Source organism: Coptis chinensis, chromosome 7 (genome assembly GCF_015680905.1).
Source record: "Coptis chinensis isolate HL-2020 chromosome 7, ASM1568090v1, whole genome shotgun sequence".
NCBI lineage: Eukaryota > Viridiplantae > Streptophyta > Magnoliopsida > Ranunculales > Ranunculaceae > Coptis > Coptis chinensis.
Genome location: NC_141462.1, coordinates 33,415,390 through 33,432,125, shown reverse-complemented (window position 1 = coordinate 33,432,125; position 16,736 = coordinate 33,415,390). Strand labels below are relative to the sequence as shown.

The window sequence follows — 16,736 nt, the reverse complement described above, 5'->3', positions numbered from 1 at the left end:
CTCTCCTTTTTTTTTCTAAATCTCTAGTTTTGTTTTTCCCTAAAAACTCTACGTGAGAAAACTCTATTTTTTTCTAGTTTTTAAAACCTCCCCGAAAACAAGGGTTTTAGACTTATCTACTTACTTACGGGCTTTTATCCAAAACTACTGGATATCTTATCTTTGTTTTATTTATTTACATTATTATTATTATTATTAATAGTAATATTATTATAGGAAAAGCAATTAAAAGACGGGGTGTTATAATATACACACCTTAAAAGGATCTCGTCCCGAGATTCAAGGTATAGTGTCAGAGAAGAGCTCAGGGTGCATCTGCCTTATCTTATCTTCAAGTTCCCAGGTCACGTCATTTTCCCTTTCACTCCACTGCACTTTTACCAAGTTTACAATCCTCCTCCTAAGGTGTTTCACATCCCTATCTACTATCGTGATAGGCCTCACTATAAAAGTTACATCATCGTTCAACTCTAGCTCTGCTAGCTGGACAACCTCAGTAGGATCTTTCACACATTTCCGTAGCATAGGCACGTGGAAGACATCATGAATCATCGCTAAGTTAGGCGGTAAAGCAAGACGATACGCCAAACTACCAACGGAGGCTACTATCTCGTATGGTCCAATATATCGTGGACTCAACTTTCCTTTCATGCCAAACCTCATAACTCCTCTCATAGGGGAAACCTTCAAAAACACAAAATCGCCTACAGAAAACTCTACCCGTTTCCTCTTCAAATCTGCATAACTTTTTTGCCTACTCTGTGCTGTCTTAATCCTTTCTCTAATGACTTTAATCTGTTCAGATGTCTCTCTCACTATCTCAGGCCCAAGCAATACTCGGTCTCCCACATCTGCCCAACAAGCAGGTGATCGACATGGACGCCCATACAAAGCCTCAAAGGGTGCCATACCGATGCTTGACTGGAAATTGTTATTATATGCAAACTCCACCAAAGGTAAATACTCCTCCCATCCTCTACCAAAATCTATTACACAAGACCGTAACATATCTTCTAATATCTTATTCACCCTCTCCGTCTGTCCATCTGTCTGAGGATGATAAGCAGTACTCATCGCCAAACTAGTGCCCATAGCATCAAAAAACTCTTCCAAAACTTCGAAGTGAACAAAGGATCTCGATCCAAACAATACTCACTGGAATCCCATGTAACCTGACCACTTCCCGTATGTACAAGGAAACCAACTTATCTGTATTTCTACGTACGTCAATAGGAATGAAATGAGCAGATTTTGTTAGACGATCAACAATAACCCAAATAGATTCATTACCTCTCCGAGACTTAGGCAAGCCATTAATGAAATCCATAGAAATATGCTCCCATTTCCACATCGGTATCTCTAATGGCTGCAATAATCCAGAAGGCCTCTGATGCTCTGCCTTAACCTGCTGACAAGTTAAACACTGAGAAATATATTCTCCGACATCCCTTTTCATTCCTTCCCACCAAAAGGTCCTCTTCAAGTCTTGGTACATCTTCGTTCCTCCAAGATGAATTGTAAACCGAGGACGATGAGCTTCATATAATATTTCCTTCTTTAACTCTGCATCATCTGGTACACATAATCTCTCATGAAATCTCAATCCTCCCTCGAATCCACTTTGAATCGACGGACAATCATCCAAAATATCAATGACCGGATCATCCAACCGACTCAAAAAAAATTGGTCTCTCGTGTTTGCATGGCAATCACTCTACTGAAAATCACCGACCTAACCTCCAAACTACATATATACCCTCATCCTCAGATGCGGTGTAGTCCGGACATCATAAGCTCCTATAGTCTCTAAACTCTTCCACTCTTGCACCATAAGAGTGGTCAAAACACTGTGCAATCAACTAAGTGCATCCGCGACTACATTGCCCTTGCACGGGTGATATCTGAATCTCGTCATCATAACTACTTATGAACTCCATCCATCTCTGATGTCTCATATTCAACTCTTTCTGTGAATAAAGATACTTCAAACTCTTGTGATCTGTGTAAAGCTCGAACTTCTCACCATATAAATAATGTCTCCACACTTTCAAAGCAAAAACCACTGCCGCTAACTCTAGGTCATGAGTAGGATAACGTCTCTCGTGTATCTTCAACTGTCGTGAAGCATACGACACCACCTTCTGATCTTGCATTAACACACAACCCAAACCAGTTCTACTAGCATCTGTAAAAACCACTAGCTTTCCGCCTCTAGTCGGGATTACTAGAATTGGAGCTATAGTCAACCTCTGTTTCAATTCTAGGAAAGCCTTCTCACAATCATTAGTCCACATAAACTTCACATCTTTCCTAGTTAACTTCGTGAGCGGAGCTGCAATAAGCGAGAACTTCTGAATAAATCTCCGATAATATCCAGCTAACCCCAAGAAACTTCTAATCTCCGTAGCGAATGGTTTGGTTGTTTCCATTCTTTCACTGCAAAGAACCTTCTCGTGGTCTACAAAGAATCCCTTCACTAGATACCACGTGTCCCAAAACGAATTTCTTCTTCCCAAAATGGCACTTGCTAAACTTAGCATACAACTTCGTTCCCTAACGCGTTTGCATCACTATCTTCAAATGCATCTTATGTTCTTACGTGTTTTGTGAATACACTAAAATGTCATCAATGAAAATAATCACAAATTTATCCAAAAAGGGCCCGAAAATCACGATTCATCAGTCCATAAAGAATGCAGTGCTTTAAAACCCAAAAGGCATCCGCAGAAAACTCATACAACCCATACCGAAGTTCTAAATGCGATCGAAAAGAATACTCTTCTCTTCAACTCCCATCCGATAATAACCGGTCCTTAAATCAAACTTTGAAAATATCTTAGCCCCTTTCAACCGATCCAACAGTCATCAATCCTAGAAGCGGATACTTATTTTTTATAGTTACCTCGTTCAAATCCTCAAGTCAATACACATCCTCAAAGTACCATCCTTCTTTGAAACAAAAATAGCAGGCGCACCCCATGGTGAGTTGCTCGGTCGTATGAACCTGATGATACACACCTTAAAAGATTCAAACCCATATACTCAAAAGATATGGTTAAGCCAAAAACAAAATCACTAAACATTAAACTCTTACCCCTTCTTGAGTAATTCCTCGACTTGCACTTTCATTTCGTCCAATAGCTTAGGTGCCAACCTGTAAGCCGACTTTGAAACTGGTGCGGTCCCTGGTAACAAGTCTATACGAAACTCCACCTCCCTCTTGGGTGGCAACCCTAGAATCTCCTGAAAAACATCTTCGAAGTCTCTCACTACTTCCAAATCGCTGATATCCCTCGTGGGTATCTCTATAGAGCACAGGAAGCTAGACATCACTGAGTCCTCCTTACTAACACAGGTGTGAATCAACCTTGGCATGCCAGGTGTATTCACTATAACCTCCCTCCTACATGATAACGCGTCAACCAATCCATACCAAGTATGAAATGGAAACCCTCAAACCCCAAAACGATCAAGTCTACCATAAAGACACGTTCTAAGAAACATAACTTAAAACCTTTGCACTCGTCATACAAGGTAACAGAACCTCCTAACGGTGTCTCAACACACAAGGGCTTAGACAAAAGGGTAGCTTTAAAACTTTATTTCTCAACATACTGATGAGATATAAAGGAACGTGAAGCACCCGAATCAAACAAAACTCTGAATGTAAACTGAGATGAACTAAAGGTACCTTCAACATTCCCAGGTCCTGGCATAGCTACATAGGCTCTAGCACGAGTGACTGGTGTTGGTGCTCTGTTCTGCTGATTACCCTGCTTGGTAGGGCAATAACCAGATAAATGCCCCACCTGCTTACACTCCCAGCAAGCCCTTTCAACAGGAACTATGGCTCTGAGCATTGGTGTTGGTGCAGGTAAAAGTAATGATGCTGGTCGATACGGAAGAGCGGGAGCTCAACCCTGAAGCTGGGGACCCTGCCTCTGCCACTAATTCCCCTGAGGTCTATAGCTTGTAGTCTGCCCCGGTGGCCTATAACCACCCTGGTGATGAAATCCTCCCTGGGGTCGGAATACACCTTGCTGATGAAATCCTCCCTGAAACCCCTGGGATGGTGGTCTCTGAAACGGACCCCTCGGAGGTATATCATAAGGCCTAAACCTATTCGGCTACCTGCTCCCAAAAGGCCTAGGACCAACAACTGGTATCTCACCAAACTTCCTCTTCCCCCTCGACTCTCTTAGGGCTGCATTCTGCTCCTCATATCTCAAGGCCAAGTCCAACACACGATCAAAAGTGTCCCCATCAAAAGGAATCAACTTGCTTGGGACAAGTGACTCTCTAACCCACGATGAACTTTTGGTTTTTCTTCTTGTCGGATCCACAAGATAGGGAGCAAACCTCGATAACTCATTAAACTTGGTCACATACCCAGTCACCGACTTCCCGTCTTGAGTCAACTCAGAGAACTGTTGAGCCAACTGCTCTTTTACTTCCTCCGGAATGAACTTACTCTCAAATCTAATCTTGAAGTCTTCCCAAGTCAAAGTTCTAGTGTCCAGACTAGGGGTGAGAGCTCGCCACCAAAACCTAGCAAATAATCATCAAGTTGGTGAAATTTTGCCAACTCCTCGCTTCTACGATCTCTCAAGAGCCGCATACGCTCAAATACATTTTCACAACTTTGAATCCAAGACTCCACTGCAATCGCATTCCCAACACCAGTAAATCGCTACCCACCAAGAGTACCAAATTCCTTATTGCGCTTAGCAAAAGGATCTCCCTGAACATGATGGTTATTCTGCATAGCCTGCAACAACTGATTTAACTGTCCTCCTGACATCTGTACTGGAGTGTTCACTGCAGGTCCAGTAGTATTACCATTACATGTCTCAACCATGATCTACAGTTCAAACAAAACTCCCATTAATATTCACATATATCCAAAACTCTCAATACTATAACCCATATTCCACATCCGAGGATCACTTAGACTTTCCAACACTAAGCTAACCTAGGCTCTGATACCAAAATGTCACACCCCAAATTTCCAGACAATATTTAAAACAATTATATTCAATTATCTGGAAACCCGGGGTGAAATAAAACCCAAAACCCTGTTATCAAACACGATATATACAAAACTGAAATCAAAAGAAACCTAAAAGGAACAATCTTTAAATCACATTATTAAACTACAAAGAAACTAACCAACTCTATTACATCTGTCTCAAAACAAAACCGTACTCTTCAAAAGATTAATCGATCCTACCCTCCTGCAAAATAGAGTTAGACATCACAATAAAATGCTTTATCTCAACCAGTCAAATTTCCATTCATAACCAAACCTCATTTAAGACATTTAAATCTAATTGATATAACCTAGTTCGTCCCGCATATTCGAGGAATACCACTTATCATAATACCTATATCAAGGGTAGTCATTCATATGACATCATTACATCATAAAGTTTCTACGTGCATAACCATAGATCTCAGACTATCACAATTCATTAATATTTTCGGAATAATATATCACGTTATAGTCATTTTGCAGTCACATAGAAATCACAATCATTTACTAATATTATTCACAGTCACCACTTCACATCCATAATATCACACACTTCATATATTTTTACTTAAAAACTACTCGTCTACTTATGAGAACGGGGAAAATATCACACCCAAGGAGTACATTCATCCCGTATGAGTATCAACTCATACAAACCACGTATATATTTCTCATAAGAAAACATATACATCATATGCAATAACTCCATCACACGAAAAATCAATATTTTTACTTTGTTTATTAATTATCTTGTTGACTCATTTTTTTTCAAAGACACAGCCCAACCTTTAGTTCCTACTCCATGATTTGTACTACACACATTTGCCAAATCACACATATCCGTGTGCCTCACTCACACCGAGTACCACTACAAGACATATGTCCCAAGCGGGATATCGCCCCAGGAAACATACTTTCATCTTGTAAACTTCGTGAATTTGTGAGTCCCATGATCATCTCTGGGCTTTCCATACACATAATCCCAAAACTTCCTTTGGGCATAACAAAATATCAGGTCATTCATGGCACATTCAATGAATACCTTGGGTCATTCCCGCCACATTCAAGGAATACCCATCATAACACTAACGGGCCATTTATGGCACATTCAATGAATGCCCTGAGTCATTCCCGCCACATTCAAGGAATACCCAAACCTACATTCCCGTACATTCAAGAAATACAACCAACCCGCAAGGCGAATACCTTAGTTCCTCTCTAGGGCAGTCCAAACTATTGGGTCATTTATGGCACATTCAATGAATACCCGGGTCATTCATGGCACATTCAATGAATACCCATCTATCACATGACATCACAAGTCATAATATCTCATTACCAAATCCTGAGGCATGGAGAGTTCTAAAGATGTGGGCGACACATTAAAACATTATTATCACTTATAATTATACTAGCATTACTCATGTCAAAATAGACCACACATGCAGAGAGTCATTTTTGCGCGTCAAGGCAAATCAAGCACTTAAATATCATTGAATGTAAACAGACTTATAATCAAACAAATACAATTTATCTAACCACACTCATATATACAATATCGTAAACAAATAATTCATTAGCCCAAATTCAAGTCCACACACACTAATGTCCAAAACATATCCACATATACTAAAGTCTATATTCATATACAACTTCTATCTCACACATATATATTTATGTAGTCTCAAAACAACAGTAATTTCTAACACAATCACATAGTTATCACACAAACTAATATATATATTATAGATATAGTGATCTGCTTTTTTGTACATAAAAGTCACTTCTCGTATCCAATCTTTTAAGATTAGAATCAAGCCTTACGTAGCTCTTAACCAATTCTCCAAATATTTTAATAATCACGATAAAATAAAACATATAGATATATTTTCATTCCACACCAATATTTTTACAATAGTAAGAATATATCAAAAGTATAATAACCACTGACCATTTAATGCCATCATGTAACCACCCAACTATATCTATTTTAAACTTTAGCTAATTCTAACAACCTTGTTAATCCGTGCCTTGACAGACAACCCACCATTGGATCTGCCTAAAATTTGTATATGTCATTTAACTGGATATCAAGAATCGATGGATTTAATTTGAGGTCAATCCGATAATAGGTTGACCTCCATCTAAACATAAACAAATGACTGCACCCATCAGTTTTCTGGTGTAGTTTCTACTACGACTAGTCCCACTAATGGAAGCCTCGACAGATATCAAGCCATTGGATAAATCTAAAAATCTAATATGGAAGACTAAAATATGTCAGGAAACTATAGACTAAATTTCAGACAAATCCGAGTACGGAAAGATCACCATCTAAGAAGAAACAAATGACTGCACACTACAGTTTTTCTGGTGTAGAAACACTACGACCTGCCATGCTTATGCGCACCTCGATAGAAATCCAACCGTTGGATCTGTCTAAAATTTTAATATGTTAGACTACAATGTGTCAGGAAACTATGGATTAAAGTTCATACAAATCCCTGTATGGAAACGACACCATCTAAGAAGAAACAAAAGACTGCACACTGCAGTTTTTCTGGTGTAGAAACACTACGACCTGTCACGCTTATGCGCGCCTTGACAGAAATCCAACTGTTGGATCTGTCTAAAATTTTAATATGTCAAACTACAATGTGTCAGGAAACTATGGATTAAATTTGAGAGACATCCGTGTATGGAAAGATCTCCATCTGAACAGAATTAAAAGACTGCGCAGACAACTTTTCTAGAATGGTGTTTACTGTTAACTGTTCATCTTCTTCACAAAACTCTATACAATTTATTAATGGCTTTATCCTCCCAATATACAATCCATATGATCACACATAACAAACAACATATCCTATTTCTATGGAAACAATAAAAGAAAGAAATATAACTCACCTTATTAAGTCTACAAGATGTAAACAACTATGAATATCAATAGTGCGGTGAGCCTAATACTTTGCATTCCCTTTTTCTCTTTTCTTCCTCTTCCCCTTCTTTTTATTGGAGGCTAGGGTTTTGATTTTGAATAATCATATTTTTACAGAGAAAATTCACAGGTCTTCTTTATTCTCTGTTTTAAGTCTGTTTAAGTTAACCTATGGGCCTCCAATGGGTCTAAAAACACCCAAGGTCCATACCTATATGAATGGGTACATTTTAACAATGTTTTCAAGCCCAAAATGATTATAAAATACCCACATAAGTTCTAACAAACAATTCAAGTAAAAACATGAACTTTTTTTAAAAATCAACAATAGCTAAACAAATTCTAGAATAAGCTAGACTTCATAATATAATAGTTATTCTCAATCAAATAATTTAATTTATGTTGTTTAAAAAATTGGGGTTGTTATGTAATTTAATTTAATATACACACCTTAAATGAATCTCGTCCCGAGATTCTAGAAAAGAATGTAGATTAACCAAACAAACATATGCTAAGCAAATGTATATACATAGATCAAAAGAAACAATCTCAAACACGTGGTATAACTCCTTTTAATAGCGATACACGTGGTATAACTCTCAGCAAATGTCCCAACACCAACACATTTTGGTTGTTATAATATGCACAACGTAATTATATCTGATAAGCTCCACCACGACAAGGACAGGGTCAGGGTAATTAATAATTATAACAACCAAGTGCAACCTCGACAAGGTCAAGCACAAGGTCAAGGTAGTTATAACAATTATAATGCTAATAGAGGTATCGTTTCGATAAATAATAATTATCAAAATCCACCCATAAATAATTCACGCGAAATAGTTCCAGTCACACCACCCGTGACTACTACACCCACACAACCGGATCGTCTTGACACCTTCATACAAGTGAGCCAAAAACTTTTCCAAACCATGGCTCAATCTAACCAACAGCTTCTACAATCCGTTAATAATTTAACCCAACAGTTGGCCCAAGATAAAGCCCAACCCAAAGGTGTGTTTCCAGGTCACGCAATACCTAATCCTAAAACAAAAAACACAGCCTTTGAGGTAACCGATAATACTAGTAATGAATATGAAAATGTAGGTGAGCTAAATGCCATCACCACTCTCCGTTCTGGCAGAGTGGTTGATAACAAAGTAACTATGCCTATAGTTACCCAACCAGTAGCCCCTACACTGCTATTTTATTAGATACCGAAATAGAAACTGAAGAGCCTACCACTGTAGAGGTACCAGTTACAATACAACCTAAGAAACAGAAAGCCACGGTTAAATATCCAGGTGATACCATTGCTAAATATAGACAGAAACCACCGTTTCCACAAAAATTAGCCATGTTAACTAGGGATACAAATTATGAGAAGATTAGGGACGTTTTCAAGAATCTAACGATAAACCTTCCCTTCCTTGAAGCTATTAAAAAGCTACCACACCATGCTAAGTTTCTTAAGGAGTTGTGTACTACTAGGCGTAAGACCAATATACCAAAAGACGCTTTTTAACGTAACAATTCCCAACTCTATCTGAACATAATGGAATTGTTAAGTACAAGGACCCCGCCATCCCATCAGTACAATGCACCTTAGGAGATTCCTATACGACGACCGCGTTATTAGACCTGGGGGCTAGTGTTAACTTCCATTTTATTTGTATAAACAAATAGGTCTAGACGAGATGTAACCCACTAAAATGACGTTGCAATTAGCTGATCGGTCTATTAAGTATCCTAAGGGTGTGGTCGAAAATGTGCTGGTAAAAGTTCAGGATTTCTACTATCCGGCTGATTTTGTAATCCTCGATACAAAAGTCGCTAACGACTCTGTCCCGATCATCTTAGGGCATCCTTTCCTGGCAACTGCCAATGCGCTCATTAATTGCCGCGATGGTTCAATGTCCATGTCTTTTGGCCATCTTACTATTGAAGTAAATGTTTTTTTAAAAAAAGACACATATACCCGATTTGTCTATGGATGGAGAGGTTAGCATGATCGAGAGCTTCGCTCGAGATTATTTCAACAACACCTTCCCTGATAATCATATGCCCAAATTTCTTTCCTTTGGAAGTTCAGACTCCAACATTTTCATCCCTACACTAATCGATACACATATTATGGATGAGGACGAGATAGATGACTTTCTCAAAGATATAGAGGACTACCATAGTAATGTGGATATGACCAATCTAGATGAGGAATTCGATGAGTTTCTTAGAGCAGGTGATGATTCACCCTATCAAGAACTACTTTGCACAACATCCACCTCGACTCCCCTCCTTCCACCCTTTCAAAGGAATCTCGAGTTTTCACTCGATCCTTTTATTTCTCCTGTGCTTCATAATTTTTTAAATCCACCTAGTAAACAAATACTTTAGAAGGACAAACCATTTGACACCTTCATTTTCAGACTTGAGACAGTTCCTACCTACACTATGAATGAGTTTTGTGCTAAACCCACATCCTCATTTTTTCCATGCTTTCCTTCTACAACTTATCCATATCCACCATATTCTCCACAACCATTCACTTTTCCACACTTATTCACTAGGACACCCTCTCGTTCAAAAATGAAAAAGAAGGTGCATGTTAGGTTACGTTATAGGGTTATCCGACTTCGTTTTCAGTTCACTAGGATGCGTCATAGGAAATCTTGGTGCTTGATTGTGTTTGGATATGTTTTCTGTGATATTTATTTATGGAATGATCCACAACTATTTTGGTTGTTGATATATGATAAACTACACGTTCATACATATGTTTAGATACAGTCTCGAGTATCTGACTATAAATGACTCAATTTTTTGCGATTGGTGCATTCCTTTCATTTCCAGATATTGGTGAATGCACCATTAAGGTAACCGGGCCCTCCTTATGGAGTGTATGGCTGTAAGTACTGGATACTAAGTCCACGTTTAACATAATTCACGTTTTCCACTCTTGCATGTTTTCTCGGATTTTTTATTCATGTTTCTCTATGGGGTGAATTATGTCTTTCTTGCTTATTGTTTTTCCTTATTAAATAAAAAAAAAAAAATAAATAAAAAAAAAAAAATATATATATATATATATATATATATATATATATATATATATATATATATATATTAAATAATAAACATAGTAATCTAGAGAGTCTAGGGAATCTGACTTTAAAAGACCCACTATTAAAAAACAAATTTTCTAAACGTTGTTGTAAAAAATTTGTTTGAGGGTGGAGTGTTCGTGTTTCCATCCTAGAATGTTTTATGTCTCATTAGAGTTGCTTAGGCCGTTTAATTGTATTTCGATTCTGGTTGACATAATCTATGAATTTAGAGTTCAGTCGTTCGCATAACGTACGTCATGCACGCACTTTGAGGCATTTTCTACTATCTTATATGTCATCCATGGTCGGAATAGAGTGTTTTATAGATCATTGGATTGGAAATTCTCTCCTGATCATTTCCATATCTCATTCGCAAAAATCAGACCGGTAACGAAGCGGCAATTTTAGTTTGAAGTTGCGCGAAAAATTGAAAATTTCGAAAATTTCGAATTGGGCTTGGGCCGAACCTGCGACCTGCACCGCACCGCAGCGCGCGCCCTTACCTTTTGCCCCAACAGTCACGTTCATCCTTCCAAACCACCATTAACAACCACCAAAGCTCCAAAACCTTAAAAAAAAAAATTAAAAAGAAACCTAATTAAACCCACGCCCACATTCAAATCAACTTCAAATCTTCTATAAATCCTTCCACCACCACCTCCACCAAGTAAAAAAACCCAAAAACCACCAAAAATTTCAAAATTGTGAACTGTCGCGCCACCACCACGCCACCACCACTGTTTGTTTCATTCGGTCGACTCAAATTCCAATACCACATCCCATTTAAACCCCCACTACATTCCAAACACTACAATGGCTCAACAACGTCGAATTTTCAAAGCAAGCATTTATTGGCGACCACTTCGCGGCCGCTTTTACGGTGATGAAATGATTAGTAGAGATCGAATAGCTTGTGGTACTCGACCCGAAGCCTTTTACCACGAAGACTTAGTCCGACGGTTCTACAACACGAGGGAGTTGGAGGGACTAGAATTTTGTTATGGTGGTGAAGAGGAGAAAGGAAGTAACTCATCGGGTTGTTGGGTGAGATTCTAGGCATTCCGCCTAGAATCCATCCGATGTCACGTTACGGAGTCCCAATATAATGGGGTAGAGCCGTTGATGAACGCGGATAATTATCGAAAGGAACTACAATCTTGAGATCGCGTTGTGTTCGCCAGCATCCTCGGAACCAACCAAACCGGCTGCATTTCGATGGATTGGTCGGGCGATCTGGGGAAGGAGAAGGTCACGACATCGGTCTAAACTGCCTCCACATTTTATGGATACTCCGGAGCGTAGTCGAAGTTACGTATCTTGGAGTTTTTGCTTAGCATGATTAGGGGAGTGGGAAAGTTGATGGCACCTCTCCCTATTTTAATAACCAAGATCATGCTGAAGTTGAGAGCAGCTCCGGCATCTGATAGGATTTACATCACCCTACACCGAAATCCTCGGATCTATAAGGATTGTGTCCAACGAGTTTGGAGGTTGCCTGAGGATAGAGAAGAGGATGAGGAGGATGGTGCAAATGAGAATGACAAGGAGGATGGGGGCAATGGGAATGACTCGGAGGATGAGGAGGATTTGACTTGTTTTGATGCGGATGCCTTGGAGAGGTGTTGGTCAGATGCAGAACGCATGGCTGTGATTCATCGTGGCATGCGTTCACTCAACACTATCTGCGAAGACCTACAGACTCAACAGGCAACTATCCACCATAACTTCGAGATCCGTACCCAGAGAGATGATGAGAGGTGGGAACAGATGAAGGCCGAGCTAGAAGCTCAGCGCCAGTTTCGGGCCGACATGCTTGCATGATTCCCACCTCATGGGGATTCTCCTTCTGAGGACACACTATCGAGGCACGAGCGTCGTCACCGAAAGACGAATGGTGCTGGCCCATCGGGAGCTCAGGAGCCATCTCCTGAGCATGTGCCCTCCGCTACCAGTACCGAAGTGGTTAGGGATAGTATAGTTTGATGTTTTTTTATTTGTAGTTTTAATATTGTTAGTTATTTTAATGTAAGTTTTATTTCCGTAATTTGGATTTTGTAGTAAACAGGCATTTAATGCCAATTTTAATATAATGTCGTTATTTTAATTTTGCGTGGTTGTTTAATATTGATCCCACCTTCCCAAATTGTTTGGGGGTGGTGTTATCTATTCCAAAGCATGATTTTTATATGACCTTCGTTTTAGAAGTTATTGCGGAGTCAGGGTGAAAATATGGTCGTTTAGGCATATCTATGAATAAGTATCATGGTAGGATGAAATCTCGATTAAATAGGTAGATTCTTTCCTAAATTCAACCTAAAGATACTAGGTTTGTTTTAGAATCAAGAAAATGAGTTGTTTCCGTTTTTGGGTTTGGAAATTTTAGTATTTTCGGAAACTGCCGTAAAAACTTTTTGGCAACTTCCCGATCTGTTTTAGCAACTTAAAACCTATATAAACTTCATTCATTCTACACTCACAACTCACACTACACCTAACCTCCATCACTCACCTTTCACTCCCACGATTCCCACGTTTCGTCTCATTTTTCAATCTTTAGCACCTCGAAGCTGCCGCCTTCTGGAGGAGGCCTTCGCTCTCGCACATTTTTCAGAATTTTTGTACAGAGCGCACTTGTGCCCAAGGTGAGCGCGACTCGCACTCAAACACTGGAATTCCAAAACCATCAGAGCGCACTCACGCCCAAGTGGAGCGCACTCGCGCCCTGACTTCCGTGGACCAGAAAAATTCCAGTTTTTTGCGGGTTGTTCCCGGATCATTCACAGCTATTCCAGAGCATAATTTGGAGATGACAACTCCTACATTGATACCAGAACAGTCTTTCAAAGATTTGTTCCAAAGCACTACTTACGGTGCTTGGTTTCGTGGGATCATCACATACGAGGCTGGGAACGCTTTATGGTAAGACGATGCACTTTATCCTCCAACACTAGCATCTTATTTTTACGATAACTGCATTTTCTTTGAGAGACCAGATGGAGAACAAGTGTTCTCCATCAACATTGATAATGAACCAATGGAAATTACCAGGTTCTTGCTAGCATTTGTTCTTGGACTTGCTATGCCCGCTGAAATACAAGACCCATGGTGTTATTGGGTAGATAATATGTATGTCTACACTTATGAGTTTTTGCACGAGTCGTATGGCGCAGGCATTTTCTGTATCGAGGACCAAGGGGAATATAACGTCGCCTTTGGTAGCCTGTCCATGAACATAGGAACTGTTATGTTTTGGATAATGCTAAACATTTTAGGGGAATGGCGTTTTTCTTCTGTGAATGATGCCACTTGCAGCATCTTCCTTGCTTTAGCCACGGGACGTATGTGTCATGACCTTCCCCGAACCTTGATGTCTAGTTTAGCTCGATCCCATAGCATGAGGCATAAGTTTTTTCTTATGCCTGTTCTAATTTCCCGTATTATGCTATGTTTCTTTCCTGTTTTTTGTACACGTTTCACGGATTGGATTACGGTCGACACTGTATGACCCACAAATAGTATTATTCGATCTTTCCGTGCAATGACTTGGCAAGGGTGGAGGATACAACCTCATCAGTTTGCACCCTACACCCCGTCAGACCAAATGGCTCTTAATAGGTTAGCAATAATAGATGATAAATGGCGGGAAGGCTGCACTACACCATAATAGGATATTTGCAACACGCACCTTTTTTGCTTTGCAACGGTTATTTACCGTTAGTAAGTTACCAACGCTATATAAGCGTTAGCAATGTTGTAAAGCGTTACTTTATTTTGGTGAATCTATGGAATTAATTGCCAACGCTTCAAAATCGTTTGAGAAGTGTTACAAAGCCAAAAAACCAAAACAAGATCGAAATTTCGAAAACAGGTAAACAAAAAAGAAATCGCGCTCGTATATAAAAAACCTCTCTTTCTCTCTCACAGCCGCTAGGTTAGGGTTTTCTTATGGTGACCTAACCTAAGAATGCTTCCCTCCGTGAAATCTCCATTCTCTCTCCTTCAATCCTCCGTGAAATATCCATTCTCAGAATGTTTTCTCTAGATCCCTCCGTCGTCAGGTTTAAATAATCAATCTTTATTTATCATTATTAGGGTTTAATTAGTTTTTTTTTTTTAAAATTAGATTGTTGGATGTTAAACAAGCACAGAATAAAGAAGGGAAAATTGTTCTGTATCTTGTTTTTGAATACATGAACACTGATTTGAAGAAGTTTATGCGGAGTTTTCGTAATAAGGGGAGATTTGCATGTTTAGATCAAAACTTAACATGAGTTCAGATCGTTCACTTGACTAATGATCTGTTAATCGATTTCACTTGTTGTGGATTTCATTTCTAGTTGTTTTTCACTTCATAACTGAGTGTTTTTCAGTTTTCATCGTTAATTAGAGTGAAACTTGTGTTTGATTAACTTCAGATCTGAGAATATTTGTTGATTGTTCTCAATGAAACAGAAACAATACTATTTCAACCTAATTTTGACGTTTCTGTTTGTTTATTTATAGTGATTTCACAAGAAATCAATGCTGGAGATGTTAAGAAGCTTCAAGATGCAGGTATCTACACCTGCAATGGCTTGATGATGCAAACTAAGAAGGTGAAACTACTTCACAACTCGAATTTGCTGCTATTGTTGAAGTAGAGATGAGTAGAGAGCTCAAATGCCTAATATGGTAATAATTATCTATGAAATAGACTTTTCAATTTTCTCTCAAATATTTTGTTCTTGAATCTTGGGATATTCTTTTTTATGTTGCAGTTTGAGTTTCTATTGAAATCGGCAGTATCGTTAACATGCAACCATGTCTTCTGCAAGTAAGTAGAAACAATCAATTTCCCTTTTTTTTGTTTCTGTTTTAAAATTCTATTTGTTTTAATTTTCTTTCCTATTGTTTTCAGTTTATGCACTACGGAATCCATGAAGTCAGATTTGCATTGCCCAAATGTGTAAAGTTCAGATCGGGCTGAAGGGGTCGTTGTTTTTCTTCTTCAGTTTTTATAATTTATACTTTAGCTTTGATTAGGTTAACATAACCCAGAATGAAATTTTGTGCTTTGATACATGCATCACAGTATTAGAAACTTGGAATGAATCTAAAAGATGGACTTTACACTTATAATGTGGTTCACTCTTTTGATGTTTGGACTCGAGACAGCTTCTCAAAACTTTGTCAACCTACTTAATGACATTATGCATTTATGCCTATGTTGATATACCACCTGTTAGAAAGGTCATTCTTTGTTGATATATAGTTAAACAAATGCCTTACACAAAAATCTTTGAGTTTTGCTAAAGGATGTGTGGTAAACCATTTTGTAGAGTCGATGAGTTTTAAAAGAGATAAGGGTTAAGAAAGTTGAATGACTTCTTTTTAGTTTTATACTGAACAACACTTAGAATTTTACACAGCCGTATTTACAATAAAAGTAGCTCTTATTTGATCAAATCGTAGCACTAAAAAGGTCTAAAGATATTGGTTTTATCATTCTCATTAGGATGCACAGATGCAGTTCTGCTTTCTTTTTCATAGAAAATAAGAAAGCATTTCTCCTACATACTTTGCCTGAAGAAATAAATTTATTTTGTTCAATCTATGATTAACGAAAACTTAGTAGTTATTTGATTAATCAACCTTATGGCTGACTTTCATGTTCCATTCTTTG

General features: G+C 38.6%; 1 long non-coding RNA gene across 1 annotated transcript; it reads left to right on the top strand.

Annotated features, from left to right (window-relative positions):
• The first annotated feature begins 14,954 nt into the window (after positions 1 to 14,954).
• On the top strand, positions 14,955 to 16,015 carry LOC147487190 (uncharacterized). Its single transcript, XR_015203061.1, has 4 exons — positions 14,955 to 15,132; positions 15,578 to 15,669; positions 15,832 to 15,887; positions 15,972 to 16,015. It is a non-coding gene; the product is annotated as an uncharacterized LOC147487190 (long non-coding RNA).
• Positions 16,016 to 16,736: the final 721 nt, after the last annotated feature.